At 38.9% G+C, this 14,640-nt stretch overlaps 2 long non-coding RNA genes across 4 annotated transcripts in view; one reads left to right on the plus strand and one right to left on the minus strand.

Moving 5' to 3' along the window:
* Positions 1 to 2,698, minus strand: part of LOC112806760 (uncharacterized) — a 333,839-nt gene extending 331,141 nt beyond the window's left edge. For all 3 annotated transcript variants that reach the window (XR_012375023.1, XR_003203930.2, XR_012375022.1), the window contains exon 1: positions 2,563 to 2,698. This is a non-coding gene — a long non-coding RNA (uncharacterized lncRNA). The remainder of the gene's footprint in view (positions 1 to 2,562) is intronic.
* The window catches only part of LOC141370724 (uncharacterized), a 48,143-nt gene extending 34,138 nt beyond the window's left edge, over positions 1 to 14,005 (plus strand). Inside the window, exons 2-3 of the long non-coding RNA XR_012375024.1 lie at positions 8,070 to 8,166; positions 10,292 to 14,005. This is a non-coding gene — a long non-coding RNA (uncharacterized lncRNA). The remainder of the gene's footprint in view (positions 1 to 8,069; positions 8,167 to 10,291) is intronic.
* Positions 14,006 to 14,640: the final 635 nt, after the last annotated feature.

Here is a 14,640-nt window from a genome sequence, read left to right on the forward strand (position 1 = left end):
GGGCATATTCCTTTCATCTGTTCATTTGCTACTACAAAAAAAAAAAAAAATTCATTCAGGCAACATGTCTTTATTACATGCCCTCTAGTACCTACTGAACTCTAGGAACAGCAGTGAACAAAGTCCCCGCCCTCACAGAACATCCATTCTAGAAGAAGGGACGGACAACGATTTATTATGTAACATAATGCGATACTTTTATAAAGCTACGTAAGGAAAGAGAAGGTTAGAGGAAATTGTTACTTTAAACGCAGTGGTCAGGGAAAACCGCTCTGAGGAGATAACTGATCACAAACGTGAAAGGCTTGAGAGAGTAAACAACGAGGTGTGGTAAGAGAATAGCGATCAAGTCAACGGAGCAGGACCAAGTGTCTGAAGGGAGGGCACGCGCAGAGTGACTGAGGACAATGGGCAACATCGTTGTGACTGATGCGCAATGAACACGAGGAGGATAGAGTCAGGCAAAGGCGTCAGCAAGATATCGTGCCCAGGGCCCAGACGCTGTAGGGTGTGGTAGGCTGCAGTGGGCACTTTAGAAAATGCCACAATAAATGTCACAGATCTTGCTAGATTGGTTTCCAAACAGCTTGTCACAATTGACATTTCTACAAGCCATCTATGAGTATACGGTTCCCTGATATGAAGTGCACTTTTCTAACGTTTAATAATTTGATGTGTGTAAAGTGGTATCTTCTTGTTACTTTAATTTTCATTTCCCTGCCTCTTAGGGAAGTTGAGCATTTGCTTATTTGTTTGACAAAAAGGTAAAGAGTAGTTACTATGTGACATGCACTGTTGTTAACACTTGATGTAAATTATCTCACTTAACAACCCAGTGTGGTAGAAACCATTCGCTGACAGATGAGGAAACTAAGGCAGATGGCAGTTTAGTAACTTGCCTGAGGTCACATAACTAGGTAGTAGAGGTTTAGGAATTTATTTATTTATTTATTTTACAATTTGTTTTTTGAAGATTTTATCTATTTGACAGAGACACAGCGAGAGAGGGAACACAAGCAGGGGGGAGCGGGAGAGGGAGAAGCAGGCTTCCCGCTGAGCAGGGAGCCCGATGCGGGGCTCCATCCCAGGACCCTGGGATCATGACCCGAGCTGAAGGCAGACGTTAATGACTGAGCCACCCAGGCGCCCAGTTTAGGAATTTAAATGTAGGCAGTCTGGCTCTAGAGTCCACACAGCTGTTTGCCAGGCATTTGAGTTTGCTATCCTATAAAATTTGCGGATAACCTGAAAAGGTATTAGGAGAATAAAATATTTGTATAGAAAAGCTATACACATGCAGACTAGTCTCCTTAGCTTATATGTCTGTCAAACCCAAAGAGAGGTCTGGATATTAGATCCACCGGTGAGAAATAGGACAGTTCTGCTGTGAAAAACAGTATCATCTCAGGTTGAGGGAAAAAAAAAAAGTGAAATTCTGGTGTAATCTCAGGTCCACTGGCAGAGAGACGGCAGAGCCAGAACTGGAGACTTTAAATTGGCACAGATATAACACAAAGCTATTGGCCAGGAGAGGTTGCTAAGAGGCCCAACATGTATCAACACAAAATATAATTATCTAGGTTGGTAGGAAATTGTCTTTTGAATATGCCAAAATGCTGACTTTCAGCTATAATGATAATAAAATAGTTTGAAGGAATGAAAATGTGTAAAATGTATAAAAATCAACACTGAAAGGCCCTTGCTGTAATTTTCATTGTCCAATCTTTTCTCGGAACCTCTGGTTTTCTTTCTCAATTGATCTACCTTACATTCTATGAGGGAGGAAAGGGGAAATGTGGAAGCAGCCTGGACAAAGCCCAACAGCCCTGCAGCTCAATGAGAGGCAGGGTCTAGAAGAACACGAACAGCAAATACCTGTCAAGTCTATGTTCCTTTTTCTTGAAAAGGAAGGTTTAAGGATCCCTTAATAATCTAATTCTGATGATACAGAAAAAAGAAAACTATTTCAAACACTGATACCTATAGCATCTTTAGATGACTATAAAACCCCCATTTAAAATAGCCCTGCACTCTGTGTTCACCAAAAGGAGAGTAAGAAAAATCTTAGACATGGTATTGAATCCACCCCAAGTTTACAACTCCTGATGGGGGAAGAAAAAGAGGATGCCTGCTGAGCAACCAATAAATCATCCATTGGTATTGAGGCCTGTACCTTTGTGGATCACTTTATAAGTTTAAATTTGCACTTTGGGCTTAAAGATAGACTTTCAGAATGAAATAGAAAGAAGAAATAAAACTTCAGTTACATTTTCTAGTCATTTGACTTTTGAAATTCCAATCATCTTCCAACAAAAAATAAAGCATTTCCTCTTGTCTAGACAACATAACCTGCTTCCTTCTCAGACAGGGCACTTGGGACCCCAGGCTCTGTCTCATTTCACTCACACCATCTCTGATTCCCCAAAACCCAAGGCTCTACATCCCTTCCACACCCCAACTAGGGAACCCTGCAAAGAGGTACTTCTTATCATTCTTGCACCAAGGCTTTCACCAGACTGTTCTGAAAAGCATCTGTTCCTGTTTTGTTTTGTCTTAACTTACCTTGTGAAGTCTCATCCCTGTGGCATCTGACAGTGGCTTTGGGTGTAGGCTAACTCGAAAAGAGAAAGCAGCAAGTAGTGGTTAGGGAGGTGGCTTTCTGTGGAGCAGACAGCTTGAGCAATCTAACACCGGACGTGCTAAGTTCAGGTCAGCGACCAAATAGTAAAACTGAGAAGCCAACGGTAGTGTAACATCAGGTGGCTAAGGGTTTCCACTACATCCACACATGGCAGAGTGAAGCATTCTGACTGTGTAATTTTTACCACGGAGTTCTGCTTTTTAAAAAATATTTCTTCCAGCTTACAAAGACTTTTTGTGATAGACTGCATTTTTGAGAAAGGGAAGGCTTCTTCCTTCAAGATCTGTTATCCAGGAGCCACTCCATGCATCTCTTAGAACGCATTGCTACTGCATCTTTCTTCGCTTTCCTCCCAATACTTAGCACAATGTGTTCCTAGGAGTTGAAGGTGTATGCACGCTATGTCACTTCCTTGTTTGTTCATCCACTCATCCATTTATTCATTCATCTAATTTGTTAGCTGTATATATATATTAAGCTTCTCTTCCTCATGCCCCGAGGATATAATCACAAATAAGACACAGTCCCCGCCCTCGAGGTCATAAAACCTAGCTGGGGAAAGAAAACTGAGCAAGTAACTGTGAATAGCATGTGGGAGGATAATAGAAGTTTACATAGAATAGATTGGGCCCTGATGGGGAGATGGGCAATCTAACTGGGGGTGAAAGAATTGAGCAAAGGAGATTTTTTTTAACTGCAAGAATATTGCATGGGCATTTTCCACGCAAGGAAATGCATTCCCCACTGGAAGCGCAGTGTATGCAAGGATCCAGAGGCACAACAGAGTACGGTGTGTTCCGAGAACTGCAGCCAGTTCTATATTGATGGAGTACAGAGGATCCTGACTAGGGATGAGACTGAGACATTAATGAGATGATTTTTAATGTCAGGAGGCATTTCTCTCACAAGAAAAATAAATGGCAAGTATATTCATGTAATACTTAAGAAATACTTTAAAGATTGATCACTTTAAAGAAATGTGTTAAAAAAAATATATCAAGGTACTTTCAATAATATAGCTTATGCCCAAGGGGGGAAAAAAAGGATAGTAATAGATTTTCACAATGGTGAATGTTCTAAATGCTAACTCGTGAAATAGAAAGAGATTTTAAAATACTAATCCCTTTTGAAGAAACTATATCCACTTTATTTTCATTTAACATAATGACTTAGACCTAGTCTAAGACCTAGAAAATTACAGCAGGTTTAATAGTATCTGGCACATGGTAGATACTCGGTAAATAGATGTTAACGGAAGTACCGTATAAGGCTGCGTTTAGCAAATTAGAAATGCTTTGTGTACTGACCCTGGCTCTGCGGCGGTACCTGCTACTACTCCTTTGATAAGTAGTCTTTATCCCTCGGGATCCCTAGAGTTGCATTCACTAGGTCTCTTTTTGGTCCCTGCTCCTAACTAAACATTTCCTCTGTCCCACACAGAGCTGGAGAGACTTGACAATGTTGTCTCTAGGTGTGTCTGGGAAGGTTTGAAAGATAATTAGTCCTCAAGCTTGAGGCCGTGGACACGCAAACCAAAGGAGCAAAGTTGCAGTTACCACCATCAATGGCAATTCAAACTGTGCAAATCTAAAAGGGAAGAGCAAGAGCTCTGGGAAGCAGATAAACCATTTCCTCTGTGCTCTGATCTCTACTGTTTGGGTACACGTGGGTGGTTAGGGGGCGGGGTGGCAAGGACCCTAAAGGAAGTGCAGGAGAGAAAAGAGAGTAGTTAATGAACAGGTGTACTTTACAGAAGGCAGTCTGAGGTAGCGGTGCCAATTCTCAGGCCAGACCCAGATGCCATTTCAAACTACAGAAACGCCCCTCTAGACACTCCTGCCTCTCCTTGACTCACCACTTCTTCATGTGCTCCAATCAGTCCCCCTCCCTCCTGGTCCTCTTTAGAACCCCCTTTCCTTAGACTCCTTTCATCCCTTTGTTCAGCGACTACCCCACAACTCTTATTTCAACCAAATGGATTACTTAAAACAATGAGCTGGTTGGGATTTTGGAGTCCACCCAATGCAAATCCCTCCCTTCATATTTGAAGAATGGAAAAGACATTTGAAGACAGGAAAAGTCTAGCTTCTCCTCAAAAACCATATTTCTGGAGTGTGGCAGAGACGAACCTCTGTCTCCTGACAACATCCCCCCACCTCCACCAATATTCAGGGTCATCTCACCATAAAAGGATATCACTGCTCCTACCAGCTTGTTAGTGGATGGTTACGGTTTTAAGGTAGGTATCACACACTAAACCTGGACTCTGTCCTCTTAGTAACCCTTTCCAATAAATCATCCATTGGTATTGAGTCCTTTTTTGGCCCATGCTCTATGCTTCTGTTCCATTTTCATCCGCTCAAATACTTTACACACCAGCCTCAGTTGCCCTGCCGTATCATGGATCAATCTATCTCAATGCCACTACAGTGCTCCTTCCTTCTTCTGAACTCATGGCCCCTCTCATCTGAGATTTTGGAAGCATTTATTTACTTTCTTGATTAAGCTCTTGAATTGCTATTTGACTTACTTTTATCTTTTGTTCTTGCCTAGAAAATAATCTTTGGGGGGGAGGGGCAGAGGAAAGGAAGAGGGAGAAGGAGAATCCTAAGCAGGCTCCAGGCCCAGCGGGGAGCTGACCCTGAGATCATGACCTGAGCCAAAATCAGGAGGTGGACGCTTAACCAACTGAGCCTACCCAGACGCCCCTAGAAAATAATCATCTTGAAAGTAGAAACCACATTTTATTTATTTCTGTATTTACCCATCAGCTAAGATTATACTGTGCACAGGACAGAAACTTAAGAAATGTTTGCACAATGAGTAGACGCTACTAACAGAATGGATGCTTTAATGAAAGAAGGTTGCAATGAAAAAATAAATATTTCTTAGCATGTTGGCTTCAAATATTCTGGAAATCTTGCTATATAGCTAGATTGGACCATACCAAGAAGAAAAATGGGGCCAGGCAAAGCTGTAAAAAGATTCTTTAGCCCTAACCCCTGTTTGTGAATTAAAGGAAGAGGGAGGAAAAAGAACTTCATTCAGTTTATTCAAATTAGAAGGATATGCCTAACTTGGTGATTTTGGAAGTCCTACCCAGCTCTTTTAAACTCTTAAGTACTACAATCTATGCCAATCGTTGGAATTTAGAATACTTATGTTTACAGCATTCTTCAAAGTGTTTTCCCAGAATTACACAGCAAATCTTTTTTTTTTTTTTTTTTTTTTTTTACAAAAAAAGGATTCATTTTAGGGACAGGGAGAGAGCTTGCATGCACTCAGGGTGGGAGGTGGGGGGTGGTATATGTAGCGGGGGGTGGGAGGGTGGACAGAGGGAGAGGGAGATAGAGTCCCAAGCAGATTCCTCGCTGAGCCCGGCCAGTGCTCAATCTCAAGACCCTGAGATCACAACCTGAGCCGAAACCAAGAGTTTGGGGCTTAACCGACTTTGCCACCCAGCCGTCCCCCACCCCCACTCCCGTGCCCCACTGCAAATCTAAACAAATAACCTCATCCATCAGTCCTTTCCTTGATGAACCTCTGTCCTATTCCTGAGAAAATATGGGAGGATGTGATCTAAACTATGGGTTTGGGTTTGTTTGCTTGCTTTGTGTCAAGATTGTACATTCCAGGAAACTACCTTGGAACTCAGAATATTTTTCCTCTCATTAACGATACATAAGAAAGTAGAGCCTTAAACATTATAGGTAAAATAAAAAAATAGGTAAATTACAGGTAAAATAAATTTTACTATTTAGACTGAGGACAAAGCTACTACCATTTCAATTTTATGTATGGAAATTTGAATACCAAATTACATATAAACATTTGGAACAAAATCTGTTCATATATTAGGGAATGTTCGCAGCTACATTTTATCCAGTAAACTCAATGTTCTTGAAATTATTTTTCTAGATAGAATGTGATTGTACATTTGAGTGTATCTATAGTCTTTCCTTGATTGGTCCCATAAAGAAGGGACAGAGCTTAACATCTCATCTCTTTCCAATTTCTTTGCAAAATGTTTTTTGTTTCCTTAGAAAGAAATCAACTACCATATAGCACCTAATACATGCTACGTCTCTGGAAAAATTTCACGTCTATACATGAAAATTTTAAACCTTAAAGTATTCCTTTTTAGTTATTTATATTCATTTTGAATTGAAACAAAACTTGTTCACTTAGTTCAGTTTAAACTAAATTACCTCAACGGGAAACAAATAATATTATTAATAGTTTAATATCTTGCCCTTACCTAGAATTGTACCTTATCTAAAAAAGGTGGCTGGTGTTATTTCCTACACACCTCTCTATATGAAAGTGCAACAACACAGGTTTTCTTTTAATTCAACAAACTATCAAGCATCAGTTACATGTAGGAACATATACCAATCTAATGTCAGAGGCCACTGAGTTTAAAATAGACTTTCTCTACTCTCAGGCAAGCTTCATCATTTGCTAGGGCATATCTGATATCTTTATCCACATTACTCAGATGGAGTATCAGCAAAAATTTGACTCAACTCTTTAGTGCATTATAGTAGCAGCGTGACATAGAAGAGTTCATTCAGTCTTTGGAGACAGATATGGATTTGAAATAAATTAACTAACCTCTCTAAGCCACAATGTCTTCATCTGTAAAATTATGCCTACCTCTGGGATGTTCAGCCACCACAGAGTTAATACTGGTTAATAAATAATTGAAGCACTTTCCTATACTGGTAAATGGCTACTGCCCAAATCCCACCAATCCCCCGTACCTGCTCCCCCATACCAGGATCCTGGGGACCTCCTCCAAATTCAGGAACCAAAGGGTCAAAACCTCACCCAGCAGAGAGGCTTCTGGGATTCTACTCCAGGGCTGCTATTCTGGTTGGTCGGTGCCCTTGCTTTACTGGTTGTTACACATAAAATAATAAACATAAAATACCTCACACCATTATTCTTAGGATTTAGTGGGATTAGCAGTGCTTACCATTTAGCAGGGATTTGTGTTCTATGTCGTAAACTGTTCTATCTAAACTCAACCTCACAGTGCTCAATGTGTCTGCTGTGGCTTATCAAGAAAATCTCTCACTTCGTAAGATCACAGCTTTTCCCCCAAAATTATTTCTTCCTTTCTTTGATTGCTGGCAATTCTGACTCACGCATCTTTAGTATGCATGTATTTAGTAATCTTAATGTGGGAGAAATAAAAGATTTCTAAACCACATCAAAATGGGCTAGTAGATGGACTTGGACTTTCAAGATGACTCTTCTTGACCTTCATAACAATTAAATTAGTAAAAGTCTGTACATTGTTTCTAGTTTGTATGGTTTGATATTATATAATCATGTACACACAAAATTAAGGAAAAAAATAAGGTTTGTAATTTGGTTTAACTCTGAAGCAGGAATCTAAATAATTTTAATTTCCTTGTTTCAGGCAAAGAAATGTTCAGGCCTCAGCAGAAATCATAAAATATATTCCTTTGACCCAACTTGACAGCTAAAGAAAATGGCTATTTCAGAAAAACCAACACGTAAGAACTATATAAATCTTTGACTTTGAAATGACCAGGTGTAAAAAAAAAAAAAAAAAAGAAAAGAAAAGAAAAAGTAAACAGATGCATTGCCAAGATGTTTTTTTCTTTCCCTGGTTTGCTGCTCATCCCTTTAGCAAGGAATGGTAATGTGACTGTACATCCCCCACGTATTCCTCTTCAAAACTGACCTGTGTGCACTGGGTTAGAAGCATTTCTGCTCCTCTCTATTGCTGTTAGCCTGTTAGGGCATAATTAGCACAGAATACTAGGTAGAGCAAAGAGCAGGTAGCTTGCCAATCAGATTTACTATTGAAACAGTGGGTGTTGCCACTTCTAGCCATTTGTGACAGTACTGTTAGGAATTAAATCATGGCATTAGCCGAGTGCTATTTGGCTGTGGAAACCTAGTAGGTCATCAGTTTATGCCCCCACCCTCCAGACAAGTGGCAGGTGGAGCACCACTGGCCCCTGCTAATGCCATGAGCTGGAGGCTCTGGCCCGTAGATGAGACTTTACAGGGTTTTGTTTTTTTTAATTCATCAGGCCATATGCTGCCAGGCTCTCATGCAAATAGACCAAATTACAAATAATAAAAAAGAACCAACTGTTTTAGTGGTTGGCTGTTTTCTGTCACTATTGCCATCGATGTGAGAGGCCAGTTAATGAAAGAGGAGTCTTGGACTCCCAGTGACATCAACCTAAAGGGATGGATACTTTGAAATCCAAGCTTCATTCAAACCATGTTAAACCTCTGCCCTAGGGTAACTCAGTGCCAGTGTCTACTTGGCTGAAAAGCAGGGGAGCCTGGCCTTCCAGCTGTCCTAGTGATTGGGCAGGCCTCTCCAATGCTCCCTGCAGCTGAGACCCATTGTCCACTCATGTGAGACAAGAGAAAAGGTTAAGTTTCATTTAGGTTGGGTTAAGTCGGGGCTCATGAGTTTATCAGATTCAGACACACTTAGAATAAGCAGCTTTTGAAATAAAAAAGATTAGTCGATGCAATTTTCTGTTTTAAAATTACAGAAAATTAGCATTTATAAAAGCTGGTTGGAAATCCCTAAATTTTTAGTATCAAAGACTGCAAGAAAATCTCTCCAAGCAGATTTAAACTCTTCCCCTGAAATACTTGCATTTAAAATTAAAATGTGGCTAAACTTTTGTATAATTTCTCCTATTTCTATATTCATAATTATTACCAAGTTTCCAGTCTGTACAAATGGAGGATTTCACACCCTTGATAGCATTCACACATTTATTTCCCATTTTAAGACAGTAAACTCCCGACCAAAAAATGAAGTAGACTGACTCTGAATTCACATCTATATATGTATATTTAAAATGATTCCATTTTAGAAATGTTATGCTAACGTTCATTTGCACCTCTACCGGGTCACTTTGAAGCCATAATTTGCACCTTTTTAAAGACAATTCAGAACCAGTTGTACTTAATTAATATGCAATGTGTTGCCATTCAAGAATTGTCAAAATGCAAGTACCATGGAAATACTTATACATGCATGTGTGATACTGGCTGAAGTTTGTGATGAGAGTCTCTTGTTCAACTCTTGCTACACAGCAAGGATATACTGCCGAGTGCGTTTGCCCACAGTGGCTGAGGCACCACAAACTTCTTGCAGGCAAGAAAATGCAAATTATTTTCCTTCCTTTTTCCCCCGACCATGCCACCAAAACCCGTGTTCCTTAGCATGTCACTGGGTTTGTTCTTCCCTCCTGGCTAATTTGTAATCTCAAGTGTGCTTATGAAACCCGCATGGGCTTAGCTCTACTGCTGGGAAAGGTTCCCAGATCTAGTGAGGGGGCAAATCATAATCAAAGGCTGCAAAGATTTGTCTCCAACAAATTGTCATAAATACACTTTATCAAAACCTGACAGCTTTTCCTTGAGGAAAATATGTTAGTTCATAGATTAAATGAACATTGTGAGAAAAACTATTTCATATTGTATATAAACAACAAGGACAATGAAAGATAATGCTCCCTTTAACTGTTCAAAAGAGAGTCATTATAGAGCCCTATAACAGGGAGTAACAGACTCTACTCTCACTGATATTCAAAATCCTGTATTCCAACAAAATTGACATTTTTTTTTTCTAATTTGCAGGGATTCACTGCACTGGGAGGCAAGGTTCACAATGTAATGTCTCCCAAAAAAGGATCTACCTTTGCCACAAATTTAAAGCTCAGAAAACAGTATCCGGACTGACTTCAACTTGAACGTATGTTGAAGCAAGGAGTAATTCAGCCAGTTCATGAAGGATAAACAAGATTTTCCAAGGTTTTCATATTATGGGAAGTTACATGAGTGAAGTATGGAAGAACAGGTGATGTTCTAATAGCTTGGTAGGAAATTACAAGATGTACTACTTTCCACAATGAATTCTAAAATTTACAATTCACATTTCATGGTGATAAAAATTCTTCTCTCACATGAAAATGCATGCCCCCAATAGGCAAATTTATTTACATGATGTAAAAATGTACCTAGACATTACTATGTACTCAGGTATGACAGCTAATCATAAATTTTAGGAACAAAATAGCTAATTAAATTTAGTTGCTAAAAAAAAAAAAGCACATAAACTTACTGATGAAAATCCCACTTTTGATTAGCTAAAGGGATAAGGCCATAAATAAATAAAATGCAGATGGTTCATATAGATATATATATATTCATATATGAATATATATGAAGCAAAACAATCATATCCTCTAGTGATTATTTTACATAAATGGTAGTTTCAACCACATCTTTATCCCACTGAACTCCAAGTAAAGTTGTTTTAAAGAGTAAAGAGGCTATACCTTGGGGACAGAGCTGAATTCATGTACTCATTCATTCATTCAACAAATATTTATTGGACTCCCCATGTGCCAGGCACTCAGTTTTCCTAAGCACTGGGCATCGATATGTGATCAAGAGAGTCTCCAGCCTCATGGAGAGGCAAATCCTAAACAGGAAAATAAATAAGATAATCAGAAGCTGTGGTAAAAGCTATAAAGAAAATGAATAAGTTATATAATCTAGAATAACTGACTGAAAAGAACCATTTCAGAGAGCTGAAGATGATTCTTTCTCTGATGTGAACAGTGTAATATCATTTATTAATGACATTCTCAGAGACACACAAAATCACAAAGCCAAATCCTTTCAGAGCTAAAAAGGGCCTTAGAGATCATTCAATGTTACTCCCTCATTGTATCCAACAAAACCAAAGTTAAGGCGTGTTAACTGACTTTCTCAATGTCCCATGACTTTAGCTGAACAATTAGCTTTCACTGTTAAAGAGTAAAGGGAAAAGTTTTGTTGGTATACATTGACTAATTATTCCATGTTGGTGAGACATACATCTAGGTGGCATAACTAAATCTGGTTATTAATCTAGTTATGAGAAGAAACTATATACATAATGATCTTTATCTAATTAGAATGTTTCATAATTCTTATATGGCATGTGGACCTGAATATTTGACATCAAGTTTCCACATTAACCCTTCATAATGTTTTTTTCCTTCATGAATGATCTAAGAAGACTCTATTCCTTGAATACAAGATACATGATAGTTGCATAGAAGACATTAGCAACAAATACTCTCCTAAACTTTGTAAGAAAGATCAACATAATATTAAAATCTATAGGGCTAGATCAGATCTTAAAGTCTATTTAATAAATAATCATCATCATCATCTCGATCTTTATGTATTTTCACTAGAACATCCATCCCCTCACAAACAAGTATTACAAAGCCATTGGGTACTTAACATGGTGGCAAGATCCAGGGCAGAGAAAAGAGACATGTTCTTTATCCTTCAGCAGTTCATAGTGTAAATGTACACACACATACACACACACACACACACACACACACACCAAAATGGATCAGCTTGCTTGAAGAATGAAAGAAGCAATGGCCCTCAGCAGCCAGATCTTTCTTTATAGCATCTCACCCACAAACATTTCCCTCTTAAAATGTTCCATTAGTAAATTCTCAGACATGAAGGTATTAATAGTTCCCAGTGTTAGAGCGCTACCTGGCTAGCTTGTCTCCCAGGTTTCTGAGAGCCATATTAAAGAATACACCAAAGAAGTGCACATGAGGAACTGTAACAGACTAATCTGCTTCTACCATTAACCTAAATGCCGTATATTTAAACTATAATGGACGAACAGAGGCAGCCTGAGCTCAAGAAGTGCCCCAGGCATCAGAATGGTTTCATTAACTAGGAAATTTGTCCCACCAGGCTAAAGAAATCCACTATAGAAAGATTGATTATTCTGTCATCTTGTGGCCAATATCGCTATTATGTGAGTCCAGCTCAGTACAACATCCCTAACTGCAGATGAGCTAGCCATTGGGATTGCACTTGCTTGTGCAGAGGCTTGCATGTAAAGCTCTAAAATGGCCCATTACATCAGGTGGTTCGGAGGCATTTCACAATCCTGACTTCCAGAACAAGCATAGATAATTAATAAGGCTGACAGAGCCCATTATTTTTACACTCAAGTGCATCACATTAAATTAACAGACAGAGGCCACATGATGTGTGACATTTTTTCCACCGATAATCATTTACGTGGTGCCACTTTTGCTACCACATTTTTCTCTTTCACTGGCTGAACTCCAATAGCCAGTCACGACGCAGCCGTTCTATCAGCGCCCAGTTTTTTGTTCTGTTGTGTTTTGATTTTCCTTAACTGGGAAAGCTATTTTGAGTCATTCTCACTGGTGGGACTTTTGACACGGTGGGAAAGAAGTTTGACACCAAATATTAGCATAAAGAAAGACAAAATACAGAGCTGACGCAATCTCAGCCAAAGGATGTCCCATGTAGATAGGAAAAAAATATGGCCACGGAGTGTCTGTTAGCAAAAAATGGACTCTACCTTCATATTTTCAGAAATGGCATTTGTTGATTTTAACAAATTACCTCATAAAATGCAGTGATTCTTTGAGGAATTAAAAAAATATTCTTACTTGCTCTGTACTTTCCAATTACATGATGTGTTGTAAATTCTCATTCTCATACATAAAAAAAAAACTAACTTAGAACTCCTAATATCAGTAATAAGAGAAAGAGTTCACTTGTGTGTTTAGTGTGGTTTTCATTATAGAAATAATAATTGAGGAATGCTTGCTAAAATTAAATAATTCATATGCATTAAATCTGACTTTGAAGAACAATGAAACCTATTTGGGACAAATGCACTGAAAGATGTATATTCAACTGTTTGCTGCCATCACAGTCTCTCTGGAAGGGATTGTGAGGCCAATGCTGCTACCATTTGGAACTAAGCAAGAATTTTCAATACATAAGTATAAAATTGTTCTTTGTAGTTACAGGGTCCTTTTTCCTTCCCTTCTCTCCTTTCTTCCATTCACCCCTCCTTCCATCTTTCTTTTGACCTAAGACAGTTTGCTAGAAATTGGCCACCTGACTAATTTATCATATATGGCTCCAGATGATCTTCCTAAGTAAAATATCAAATCTACCTTAAATATTGAAGAATAGCCACCAGCAAAATATTCACCCACCCACATAGCTCATATTTGTAGTGCAACATGATTTCTTATGGAACTCAAAATTATGACACATCTTATTGACCTTTAAACACTATCCATTTACTAATGCTCAACATAGCTACTAATTCCTTTGACAAGGGGACATTTCTGTGGCTATGTAGAGAGTGCTCATCCCAAAACAGAGTCTATCTAAGTTACAATAAAATAATTCCACTTTGGAGATACTACTCCAAATTATTAGATCCATGAATCTTTCAATTTGCTACAAAAATGTCACCTATGGACCTTACCTCCAGCTAGAAAACTCTTCTTCCCAACCCCTACATAGCCACATTTACTTCTCCAGCTTCCTATATTTATGGCTAAAAATTAAAATCCTTGATTTATCAAGTTGTTTTGAGATACTCTATTCAGAGTCAACAATACCTTCTCACCATTCCACGGGTACCTCTGAAACAGCAGCATTGAAAATGAATAAATAAATAAAACATTTAAAAAAAAAAGAAAATTTTCAAATGGTGTTCTCTGAGCTTTGTAAGGTAGACTTTGTCGGGCATGCGGCTCTGGGCTCTACATCTCACTGACTGAATCTGTCATTTATTGGAGAGCTGCAGGCTTCTCCCTGTCAGCTCAGGTCTGTGTGCAGAGAAGTCATGTGTGTAAAGCTCATGGAAGACCCATAAAACATGAGCTATGGATGTCATTTTCAAACATCTCAGAAACAAAATTATCTGCTGAGGCAGTCTTAAGAGCTCAATAAGCAAATGTAAACATTTTTGATTGTCATAAGGCTGACTGGAGTCGGCCCCTCAAATTCTTACAAACCTGAGAACGGAAGGATCCCTGTGTAGAAGACGGACCTTACATGAGGGCAGAAACCGCGTGGCACAGTGTGGTTCAAAACAATGTACTTGATTAGGTCATTAGTCC

This window comes from Callorhinus ursinus, unplaced genomic scaffold (assembly GCF_003265705.2).
Source record: "Callorhinus ursinus isolate GAN/ISIS: 27379988/994484 unplaced genomic scaffold, GSC_fseal_2.0 scaffold2, whole genome shotgun sequence".
Classification (NCBI taxonomy): domain Eukaryota; kingdom Metazoa; phylum Chordata; class Mammalia; order Carnivora; family Otariidae; genus Callorhinus; species Callorhinus ursinus.